The 11,702-nt window shown below is 44.1% G+C and overlaps 1 long non-coding RNA gene across 1 annotated transcript in view; it reads right to left on the reverse strand.

Annotated features, from left to right (window-relative positions):
• Nucleotides 1-9,644: 9,644 nt before the first annotated feature.
• Nucleotides 9,645-11,702, reverse strand: part of LOC102373466 — a 6,224-nt gene continuing 4,166 nt past the window's right edge. Inside the window, exon 3 of the long non-coding RNA XR_323447.1 lies at nucleotides 9,645-9,723. This is a non-coding gene — a long non-coding RNA (uncharacterized LOC102373466). The remainder of the gene's footprint in view (nucleotides 9,724-11,702) is intronic.

Raw genomic sequence — 11,702 nt, forward strand, 5'->3', positions numbered from 1 at the left:
TGGTGCCTGCTGAGGTACCCACAGCTTTGCTTCCCCCCTTCTCTGGTGACCTGACCCCATACCCTGCCCCACTCTAAATGATAGCTGGTAAACTAACTGGTTATCACTGGTCTTATTGGTTAAATAATTAACCATTTAACTTGCATATCCCTGGGTGCCTATACACAAGCCTGGAGGCTGCTCTGATGCTCTGTAATTACAGCACTTCGTTTGATGAACTTTAGCTAAAGCACCCCCACTGCCATTTTGAAGTATAAAGACACTGATACACAAGATGCTCCAGGTTCTTTAATTAGAGCAGCTCTCAGGGGTGCTCTAATTAAAGCACCCCTTCCCCCACCCATTCAGAGCATGTGTAAAAATGACCCCTGATACAATCCTCACAGCAATGGGTGAGAGAGCCAGATCTTATTCTAACTCTTTTAGGCTTTTCATAAAATCCTTAGTTTAGCGTCTAGCTGCTGTAGTCCTATATTTTGCACCTGCTCTTTCTTTTAAAGCCAAATAGAAATGTTTCCCATATGCAAAGAATTGTTTAAATATCTTACATCATTGGTACAATGTATATGTATGCTTAAAAGTAAAGTCTATTTTGCTGATGAAAAGGAATAAATTCTTTTATAGATTCTATTTTTCCTGCAAAAATTGACAGAATGTAAACTGCTCAATGCTCATGATATTACAGGAGTAAACCACACTATGTGTAAATTACAAAAATTTGCATACCAAAATATGCATTTCATTGTTCAAACTATTGTGAAATGCTTGCAGGTATTTATCTCCTTCACCTCAAGATCTGATTATCTAGAGTTCATAGTAATTACAAGGAGAAAAACAAACAAACAAAGAAAACAAACAAAAAACTTTCTTTTTCTACTAAAAGTAGGAAAGACTAGTTAGGAAAATCAACAGAAAACTTGATTTGATGAATACCATTTGAATAGCCTAACTGCCACAAAGCATTTTTTTCATAGGGCTTGTCAGTCATAGAAGTTGTTCTAAATGAGGAAAAAGAAAAGAAAAAAAAAGCTATCACTCATGAGGTGTTCAAATGGGTTAGCAACATTACCATTGTGGCATATCCATTCATCAAGGAGATTAAAAAAAAAAAGTCAGCCTTTTATGATATGGGGCCCTGCACATAAACAACTGTAAATTCGAATGTATTTTACATACTGTAAAAGCTCTGTTATCCGGCACCCCCTGGGAATGGGGGATGCTGGTTAACCAAATATGCAGGTTAATCAAATGTGCACGGTCTGGTACACTCCCCAGTGTCAGTGTGCCGAGGGACAGGAAGGGGTGTCCCACGCAAGCTGCTTTGCCCCAGGCTGTGGGCCAAAGAAGTGACAAAGTAAAGCTTGGCTTGCAGCAGTGAAACCAGAAGTCCCCTGGAAGTGGTACTTCTGTTTTCACTGTTGCCATGTCCCTCAGATGCCGGTTAGTAGAGTTTTCTGGCTAAAAAAGTGCTGGTTAACACAGCTTTTCTAATAACTTGGGGCCTCATCCTGAGGCCACACCATAGTGAGCCTTGCACACATGCAAATTAAGACACTGTCTCTGTCCCAAAGAAGCCACAATCTAGGCAAGAAAGGAAGTAGTTTTCTCCCCATTCTCTAGACTAAAATATTTGTGCAGAACTGAGACTTGAATTTCTCCTTTCAGAGGAACAATCCAGTGTCACAACTACAAGATTATTTTTCTTTTAAAAAAAGTCTTTATTTTCATGAAACACAACAAAGTGCTATTTACTACATCACAAAATTATCCTGCTTATGTAATTAACTCGAGCTAGCATTGTTTCTAGACAAACACACAACAGCCACAGCAAAATTTCCACAGTATGTGGAATTTCCCCCTCAATTTCTACTAGGTTTTCCAGAAGTATTCATTCATGTTGAACATATGATACAGTATTGAAGTCTCATATGAACAGTATAGGATACATTAACTTTTACTTGGAAGTAACGTGAACATTGCAAATTCACTTTCAATAATGTGTTACAAGGCTTATATGAAAGCAAAAATATTGATCATCAATGACAAACTATACATATTCATGATGAACTCTTGATGTTTATATTGATATTATTCCACTGTAACAAAATTAGCATTAATTAGTGCCCAGATTAGTATGTACTCAGTGCTAATCCCTTGATGCTGCAGGGAACTAGCGGACCTCCTGCATCTAAAAAGAAAGACCTACAAAAGATGGAGGATGGGATCCACCTCCAAGGAGGAATATTCTGCACTGGTCCAGACCTTCAGGGAGTGAACCAGGAAAGCCAAGGCTGCACCTGAACTCCGACTAGCTACAAGTATCAAGGACAATAAAAAGTCCTTTTTTAGATATGTGGGGAGCCAGAGGAAAAGCAAGGGTAACATTGGACCCCTGCTAATGCAGATGAGACAACTGACAACCGATGCCCAGGAAAAAGCCAACTTGCTAAATGGGTATTTTGCACCAGTTCTTCACCAGTCCCAAGGGATGCCCCTGCCCATTATGAGACAGGAAGGTCGGGGTGAGGGAGATTCATTACTCTCCATCAATGCTGACCTTGTGAAGGAACACCTTGAGAGGCTGGATACCTTCAAGTGGGCTGGCCCTGACAGTTTACACCCCAGGGTACTCAAGGAGCTGGCTAGCATCATAGCTCAGCCCTTGGCATGAATCTTCAAGAACTCATGGTGCTCTGGTGAAGTGCTTGAAGATTGGTAGAAGGACAATGTGGTGCCTATCTTCAAGAAAGGGAGAAAAGTGGATCTGGCAAACTACAGGCCCATCAGCCTGACCTCTATCCCGGGGAAGGTCTTAGAAAATATTATCAAAGAGGCCATTCTTAACAGACTGGCTGATGGCAACATCCTGAGGGATACTTAGCATGGGTTTGTTGTGGGTAGGTCTTGCTTGACCAATCTTTTTTCCTTTTATGACCAAGTGACCTATCACCTGGACAAGGGAGAAGAGATTGATGTCATATATCTTGAGATCTGGCCACAGGGTATAATGGGAAATCAATGAAATATCTATAACTTTGTTGTTTTTTGGATGAAACATGCAGGGATGGTAGCCTCTGCTGAGAGCATGAAGCCTGACAAGTTTCAAGAAGATAGGTGCAGGAGTTTGGGGGGAACTGCACCCCAAATTCTTGAAAGCAAAACTCATGTCATGTCTAGGTGTTACACCACCGGGGGGGAGGGGGGTGAAAACTGCAGGGGTGGTGGCCCCTGTTGAGGCCACAAAGCCTGCCAGCTGTCAAGGAGATAGGTGCAGGGGTTTGTGGGGAACTGCACCTTAAGCTGCTGACAGGCAAAACTTGTGACATAGATGACCCTGTGTGTGTTAAGGTGCAGCAGGCTGAAAACTGCAGGGTTGGTGGCAGAGCCCAACACCCAGGCCTGCAGTAATTCTTTTCACCCACCCCTGCACCAACAGACACACACACAGCTAGCAGGCTTCATGGCCTGGCAGGGCCCAGTACTCAGACCTGCAGTAGATTTCACCCCCCTGTGCCCCAAGACAGATGTAGTTGCCGAAGCACCCACCTACATCATGAGTTTTGCCTGTTAGCAGCCAGAGGTGCAGGGCCCCAGAAGCCAGACTCCCCCTGCACCTATCTCCTTGACAGCTGGCAGGCTTCATGGCCTCGGCAGAGGTTACTATCCCTGCAAGTTTTGTCCAAATCAGCCAAAAAACAACAACATTATAGATATCTCGTTGATTCCCCATTATACCCTATGGCCAGATCTCCAAAGCGGCTCTGAAGCTTCAGAGCCGCTTCAGCCAAATCAAAGTGGGAAACTGATCCAGAGCTCCAGATTCCTGGCATCCGAAGCGGCTGGATCCAAAGCTGAATCGAATAGCTGCCTATCCGCACAGGCCTACAAATTAGCAACTGCTTTATATAGACCATTTTTTATTTGAATCCAAAGTGGTTACATATATGCTATGCCTGCACAAGTTATTTGGGCATTTTGGATTATTTGCCAATAAGCTAATTTTGCACAATGTATGCTCCCAGTGATAAAATTCATAGTGCATAAGAGTATGTGATGATTTAATGTTTATATTTTAGTAGCACTCAGTGGCTTCAATCAAGATAAGCCATCCTAGTAGATATTAACAGAGGTATTCACAATCTCTGTTCATAAGAACTAATAATCATAAAGTTACAGAACAAAGCAGTGGTCCAATGAATTTAAGAACAAGCCCAGTCAGAATTTTTTCGTTGGTCTGTTCAGCAGCAGGACTATGAAAAATGTCACTAGTGCTCATGCTGTCATTTATTAATATCCTTTACAGTAGCTGGTCATCTCCAGGATGAAGCAGCTTTGTCTTTGTTCAATATGAAACAGCATATTACGGAGAAAATAGTCCATACAAGCTATCATTCTAGTAAAGCCTGAAAACTATAACCTGCAGAGAAGTAAATTGTAAAGCTCACCAAATGCCAGATTTACTAAATGGGGCTTTATTTACCTTGAAATGGGATCCATTTGAAAAACAGGCTATTTCAGGGAGAAGACATTTAGCTTTCTGTATGTTCAGCTTTGAGCCTTTTCAGCAATAAATTGTATACTTTACTGTTAAAACTGGAACAAAATAAAACCAACTTAAAATCTAAAGTAACAGGTAAGATAAAAAAAATCTCTAAATGCAACACAAACACATTTTAAAGTTACTTCAAGGTAGTAAAATAGACCAGCAAAAGTCAGAGAATCCAACATTAAAGCTTCAACCATCTCATTGACTCAACCTACTTAAACAAATTGGCATGTGAATTACTTGATTTAATTAGGCTCTTCAAAATTCGTTTACCTTCTGATTCCACAAATGAGGTATTCTAACAAGGCCTCAAGATTACTATGGGCTTGCCCAGATCTTTTGCTTTACCTTTACCACATACAGTCAAGACCACTGTATGTGGTACTCCCTTGGTTCCTTTGCAAACAACTCATTCTTAAATATGTTCCCACATGTTACTCCTCTTCTTTCCATTGATAACTTCCATGCCTCACTACTTCCCAGCAGAAATTTCTGCTTCTGCAGAGAATGTCCCTATGCACTATTCTCATTTCCACAAAATCCTCTATATTGTCATGTTCTCACTGCTACATACCTCCTACAAATAATAATCAAGTACAAAATTCTATAGTGTCATTCAAGTATTTCCTGTAAAGAAGTCAGCTCTATTTAATGTGATCCAAAGATCACTGTCTTGAATGGGAATCTTTCTATTGAATTAGCTGGCCCTTGAATGAGGCCAGGTAGAACCCAACACACACTATGGAGGAAAAACCAATCCTTGGTTCCTTTTTTTTTCAGAAATAGGGGGCACTTCTGTCTCTAGTAGTGAGATGAAATTCCTTTTGAATCGAATCAATGAATTTCCTTTAATATGGCAATAAGTGAATTAAAGAACTTTAATTATTTTTTCTGTTTCTGATATTCATGATATGAAAAATACAGGGAAACATGACTTATTTAACATTACTTTTATATTAACGTGATAATATTTTGTACTTTTTAAAACATGTTTTTAGGATGCTCCATTACTCATAAGTAGTCAAGTCTCTAGTTATTCTACATGAAGATCAATAAAATCTCAACACCACACAGTAATGTAATATGTACATATAACATATTTTACGAGCCAGCTATTTTAGATATCTTTTAGAGAGTTGTAAACTGATTCTACTGTGACTATCTGCCAAGCCCTTAGCTTGTAAAGTTAGGTGTTTCAGTTATCATAAAAGAAAACTGCACAGTCCTCCAAGGCATAGGAATACTATAACTAAAAATGATCCTAAAAGCTTTGTATATAAAAATATCAGGACATTAAATTTCAATATCCCCAGAACATCCAGTTATAAATATATTCTTTGTCTAATTTTACCTGTGGGCTTGTTCATCCTCTACTTCTGGGAGATCTATAGGAAACAGGCAAGAGGGATACATCCCCAGTCTAATCTCAGATTTTTCTTTCATGGTATTCATTAAAAGGATGGGAGGTGTTCATCTCCCAACCATGCAGAACTATGACTTAGATCTCTTTCATCTTTCAAAGGTATGAATGAGAGGCATCATCATTCCCTCTGGGTTACTAAATACTGGTAATAAAACTTCAGTAGAGTTGGGCTGTTTAGGATTTCTGCAGAAAATTCTAATAGGTAATAAAGTCTTGGGGGCCACGTCTGCATGAGACATTTGCTGCAGAGCTGACTAATTAGCTGCATAGTAAAAGTCTCTATGTCTACATGTGCACCCCTATTAGGCTGGAGTAAACTAATTTACTCCACAGCAGGATAGTACTTGTATATACAGATAAAACATAGCAGTGCAGAGGATGCCTGAATGTTCAGCATGTGCAGAGCTGCAGACGGATCTGCGGTGCTGCATACTGCACATGCGTGCTCATCTGGATGTGCCCAGAGATTTCAACTAGGAATCAATAATGTTAAAAGCATTGACCTGTTGTTATTTTCCTGAGTTTTTGCAACAGAAGAATTTCTCTCTTATTTTTCTATAGTCAAAAAATGAGTGTAAACTAAATGTTGGCATTTTCTAAGGGGTGCCTTGAGGGTTACCATATTTCCACTATCAAAAAAGATAGCTCTGCTGCCGCCTCTCACTCCTGACCCACTGTACTCTGCCTCCCAGCCCTGCTGGTTCCCCTCACTCCCAACCTGCATCCTCCTATCTCCCAGCCCTGCCAGTTCCCCTCACTCCCAACCCACATGCAAGCACACACACATACTCTCTTTGTCTTTCTCTTTCTCTCTTACCTTCAAGCAGCTGCAGGGACCTGCACATAGAGCACATGATTCCCCAACAGCCAATCATCTGCCATCACTGCTCCCAGCCCCAAGCAGCCAAGCTGCAAGTGCTGGGGAAAAACAGAGTCAGAGTAAACCCTGGACATTTGCTTGCATTTTAAAAACCCGCCCAGACAGGACAACAGGGGACCAAAAAAGAGGACGTGTCTGGGAAAACCAGGACGTATGGTAACCTTACATGACCTAAAAAACAGTTATAGCTCCTCCAAAATTCACCTTAGCCCTATCGTAGCCACACCTCCCAGTACTGCCACCATCTGTCCACCCTGCACTGCTAAGCTTGCAAAAGTGCAGTACTCCTGGCCAAGGTTCCCTCTAAGCAGCGCACATGTGTGGCCACGCACGATTTAAAATCTTGCTGTGCATAAACTTTTTAATGCTGCGCACCTGCCCACAGCGGAGCTGGGCGAGGAGCGTGGCAGAGGCACCCGGGCCAGTGTGGGACACTTACCGGAGGTAAGGTCCTCATGAAGGACAGGCAGCAGCTCCTCCCCAAGGTGGGGGTGGGGCTGGGAGCCAGGGTTAGGGCTGGGGCTAGGGCAGAGTGCCTCCTCACTCCCTGAGGTGAGGTGGGGGCTGGTGCTGGGGAACTGCTCCACCATTTCTGGGGAACTGCTCTGCTCCCCAACCCCAATGCCATGTGCCTCCTTGCTCCCCAAGGCAAGGCAGGGGAGGGGGCTGGGGCGGGGGGCTGGCATAGGCTACCTACCACTCAGGGGAGCTATACCCTCAGCAAGAGAGAGATCCTCCTTAGTCTGACCCATCTCTGTACCAAAATATATGTAACTAATTTGCTTGTAAAAACAGTTGCAAATAAGACAGGTATATGAAGCAGTGTTTGTTCACAGGTTTATAAGCCAGAGGGGTGAGAGGAACTGATGATGCTGAAACCTCTCCATCATATAGAAACATTTGGCTAGGGTAATGTTGTTATGATTAATTTCATTTGGACTTTTACAATCTATTAATGGGACAGTATATTATATTTTATAAATGTATTATATTTACTATTTATAGATGATATAGAAATGAAAAAAACCTAGCATTTAATTGACTGCCTTGAGTTCTGACCCTAAAAGGAATCTTCATGGTTATAAAATACACAGTACTGGTACTCGCATTCAGTTACTGTAGGGGAAATTAAATGTAAGGGAAATAAAATAGTGACTGCTTGGGGAGCATCACCATAAATGCAGGGAAAGAACACACAAATAAGCAGTGGGCAAGAAGGTAATTCTGGGATGGACCAAAACAGCACGCACCAAAAAGAGGAGACAGGACCAATTCGGCAAGGGACTGAAGTGGCACACTCATGGACCAAAGTGGCATGCTGATGGATCACTACACGTTAGAGGGCACATTGCTCCTGGGAGGGGTACTGCCAATGTCTCCCTGGTGTGGTGGGGCTGGGGCTAGCCTTGGAGTGTGTGGGAGCATGGCAGGCTCAGCTGCACAGGGTGGGCAGGCGGTGGCACTTGTACTGGCACTGGTGCTGGAAGGGGTGGAGCCTCCCAGCCCAGCCCATCTCCCCACACCAGGAAGAGGCTGGCACTGCCCCCACTCCAGTGCATTGGCATCAGCTCCTTACCAGTAGGTATGTGTGCGCCTTGGAGCAGACAGCGGGGGAGGGACCTGAGGCAGTGCAATCCTGGCTGCTCCCCTGTCATCTGCTATGAAGCACTCGCACACACATACCTACTGCCACCAGCACAGAGCTGATGCCAGGGCTCTGGAGCCCAGTGCAGCTGTTTGTAGCTGATCCCGGGCTCTGCAGCTGGCAGTAGGCAAGCTGCAAACAGCTCCACCAAGCTCTAGAGCCCTGGCATTAACTCCATTTTGGTGGCAGCTGCACATGCACCTCACAGCAGACAGCATGGGAGGGGCCAGCATTGTACTTCCTCAGCCCCCTCCCCTGCCATCTGCTCTGAGGCATGCATACAGCCACTGGTGGTACACAGCTGATGCCAGGGCTCTGGATCCTAGCACAGCTGCTTGTAGCCTCCTGGCTGCAGCCAGCCCAGGCTCTGTGTAGCTGCTGTCAGCCATGGAGCCTGGGCTGCTTGCAGCAGGACTTGCAGCCTCCCAGACACATGCTGGGAGCAGCCTGGCCTCTGTGGCTGGCAGCAGCTGCCCAGAGCCTGGGCCGGCAGTGGCCTACCAAGCAAAACGTCCTTGTGGGTCATGCTCTGGCACATGTGCCAAGGGTTTCCTACCCCTGATACAGAGGATTATAAAAGAATAAATCTCCTGAATGCAATTCACCTCTACCTTCCTTTATGAAGCCATGCGTGCTCAGAAAAATCAGGATTCTCCAGCTTCATGAGAGCTCTGAAACAACCTAAATCCTCTTCATCTGTTGAAACAGCCAAAACCTAATGGCTCGGTTTTTGCAATTTTATATCCCCTTGTCCTTTCTCAGGAGTTGTCCTGATTATTCCCATCAGGTAATCATAGCCCCCTGCTGGGTAAATTTGTTGCCAAGGCAACCTCTCCCCTGACAAACCATTTCTCCCTGATACCAGTTTGCTTATTAGCTAGGATATTTGTATTTGAATAGTGAACCATCTTCATTTAACAGCTTTCTATTGTTAGACATGTTCCACCACCTGCTAGAATTTTCAATCCAATATGGAGGTAGAAAGAAAGAACATAGATTTTTTTTTCAAGGCTTACATAAACATGACATACATTTGCACCTTCATAAAAGCACAGAAAGTTCATAACTTCATAAAGAGTTGATAAACAGTAGAGACAGATTTGCCCAAGCAGATCTGGAAAATACTGGGTCAGCAGGATGTTTCCTCCCTCAACTTCTGTCCAATATGTACCCTTCTTTCCAATCTGAATCTTGCAACCTTCTCTCCTCTCTGATCTCTGTTCCAATCCCTTTAGAAAGGCAAGGGGGGAGAGGAATAATTTTGCTTCCCCTCCCAGGCATCATTCACAAATAAAACATATTTTTTTAAAAAATAGTTTGAAGGTTTTCAGTATTTAGCCACAATTATTATTCCCTTAAATAATTTCTCCTAACAGTCAGATTTTTAACATTTGCAGATTTTTGCCAAGGGTACAGTGTGAATTAACTACTTGGTGTAGTCAGGTTCAATAGTCACAACATTCACTCATAACTAACAGAATAGTCTTTCTGCACATTCATAGTGCTGTTCATTTAGCATATGAGCATTAGGAATACACCAAACTAGAAAGATGGAATAGCATCTTCAGTATTATTTCTCCTAGGTGAAAGAGGGTGCCAAGTATTACCAGAGATTAATGTAGAACAGTTGAGACCACTTGGGGTGAATCACAGACATTATTTTATTCTCAGATCCACCCAGGAAAAGAAAAGCAAAAATAAGAAAAAGAAAGCAGTAGTAAAATACCAACCTTACAGAATGTTGGTATTGAAGAGGGAAGCATCCTGGGAACCTCCTCTTTACCTGATCCCAGATTTGTATTAGTGTACCTTCTTTACATCTTTGCTATGAAGGGTGCAAAATCCTACTAAGTAGTTTGGGCTAGATTATTAGATTCTGTCTTTAAGCAAAACCCTGTGAGTTTATTCATATATAGCACTACTCTAGAAGTAACTGTGGGCCCTTGTACAGGTGATGAAGGGCCCTTATAGTCATGAAGAAATTTCCCTTTTTAGTGGTTTAATTGCCCTTTTTAACTATTTAATTTCATAATACTGTACACGTTCAGTGGCATACTGTAATTAAATTCTATAACAGCGTACACCTTTGGCGGTGTATTTTGATTTAAATGGCATTTTTTATGTAGCAAACTAAAACACATCCTAAGTATTTTAGTTTACTATGTAACAAATTACAGCTATGTTCTTCACATATACAAGGACCCTATCTATCTGGAGAAGGTGGTGGGCACAGTGCATAGGCTGCTGAGCACCCAGATGTGCTCGGGGAAGCTTGGATTTGGCGGGTTTCCAGTGCCCTATGCACCATTTCTGCCACCTTCTCTGGCTGCCAGCACACCCAGCCTCCCTCCTCCTTCCTTCCTGGGGCAGCCAGCCCATTCCTGGGAAGTCCCGGGCAGTGGGAATCTGGCAGGGACAGTGCACAGGGTGTTCTAAGCCTGCCAAGCCCAAGCTTCCCCAAGCACACTCGGGCTTACAGCATCCCATACAACACTGGATCTGGTAGGTGCTGTCTGTGAGCTGGGGCTGCACCCACACACCCAGCACCCTACCCAGGTGGCCCCAGGGGGCACCACCACTGTGGAGGGAAGCACTGCCCCCCCACTCAGGTCAGGGGCTGTGTGACTCAGTGGCAGCTCATGTGGGCAGGCTCCGCTGAGAATAAAAAATTAAAAGCAGTGAGGGACCTGATTTTTTTTTTCTCTGTTGGAGCCCGCCTGCATTCCCCACAGCTGGGGAGTGAGCTGCCAGCAGGCCGTGCAGCCCCTGAGCTGCGGCAGACCCTGGTGCTTCCCTCCATGGTGGTGATGCCCCCTAGGCAGCATCCATGCACTGGCACCCTGCCCAGGCAGTCCCGGGGGGCACTGCCACCATGAAAAGAAGCACTGGGGTTCCCCACAGCTTAGGGGCTGCATGGCCTCCCCAGCTATGGGAGATGCAGGCAGGCACCAGGAGGAAAAAAAAAAATCACTGTTTTTTTCTTCTTTTTTTTTTTCAGCAGAGCCTGCCTGTGTGAGCTGTGGGTGGGGGCCTGGTGGTTCCCTCCACAGTGGTGGTGCCCCCTGGAACTGCCCGGGCAGAGTGCCAGCAGGCAGGTGCTGCCCAGGGGTGTTACCACCATGGAGGGAAAGCACCCCCACAGCTCAGGGCACACTGGCATGTCACCCCCTAGCTGTGGGAGATGAAGACAGGCTACGGAAAAAAAAAT

Source organism: Alligator sinensis, unplaced genomic scaffold (genome assembly GCF_000455745.1).
Source record: "Alligator sinensis unplaced genomic scaffold, ASM45574v1 scaffold56_1, whole genome shotgun sequence".
NCBI classification, from domain to species: domain Eukaryota; kingdom Metazoa; phylum Chordata; order Crocodylia; family Alligatoridae; genus Alligator; species Alligator sinensis.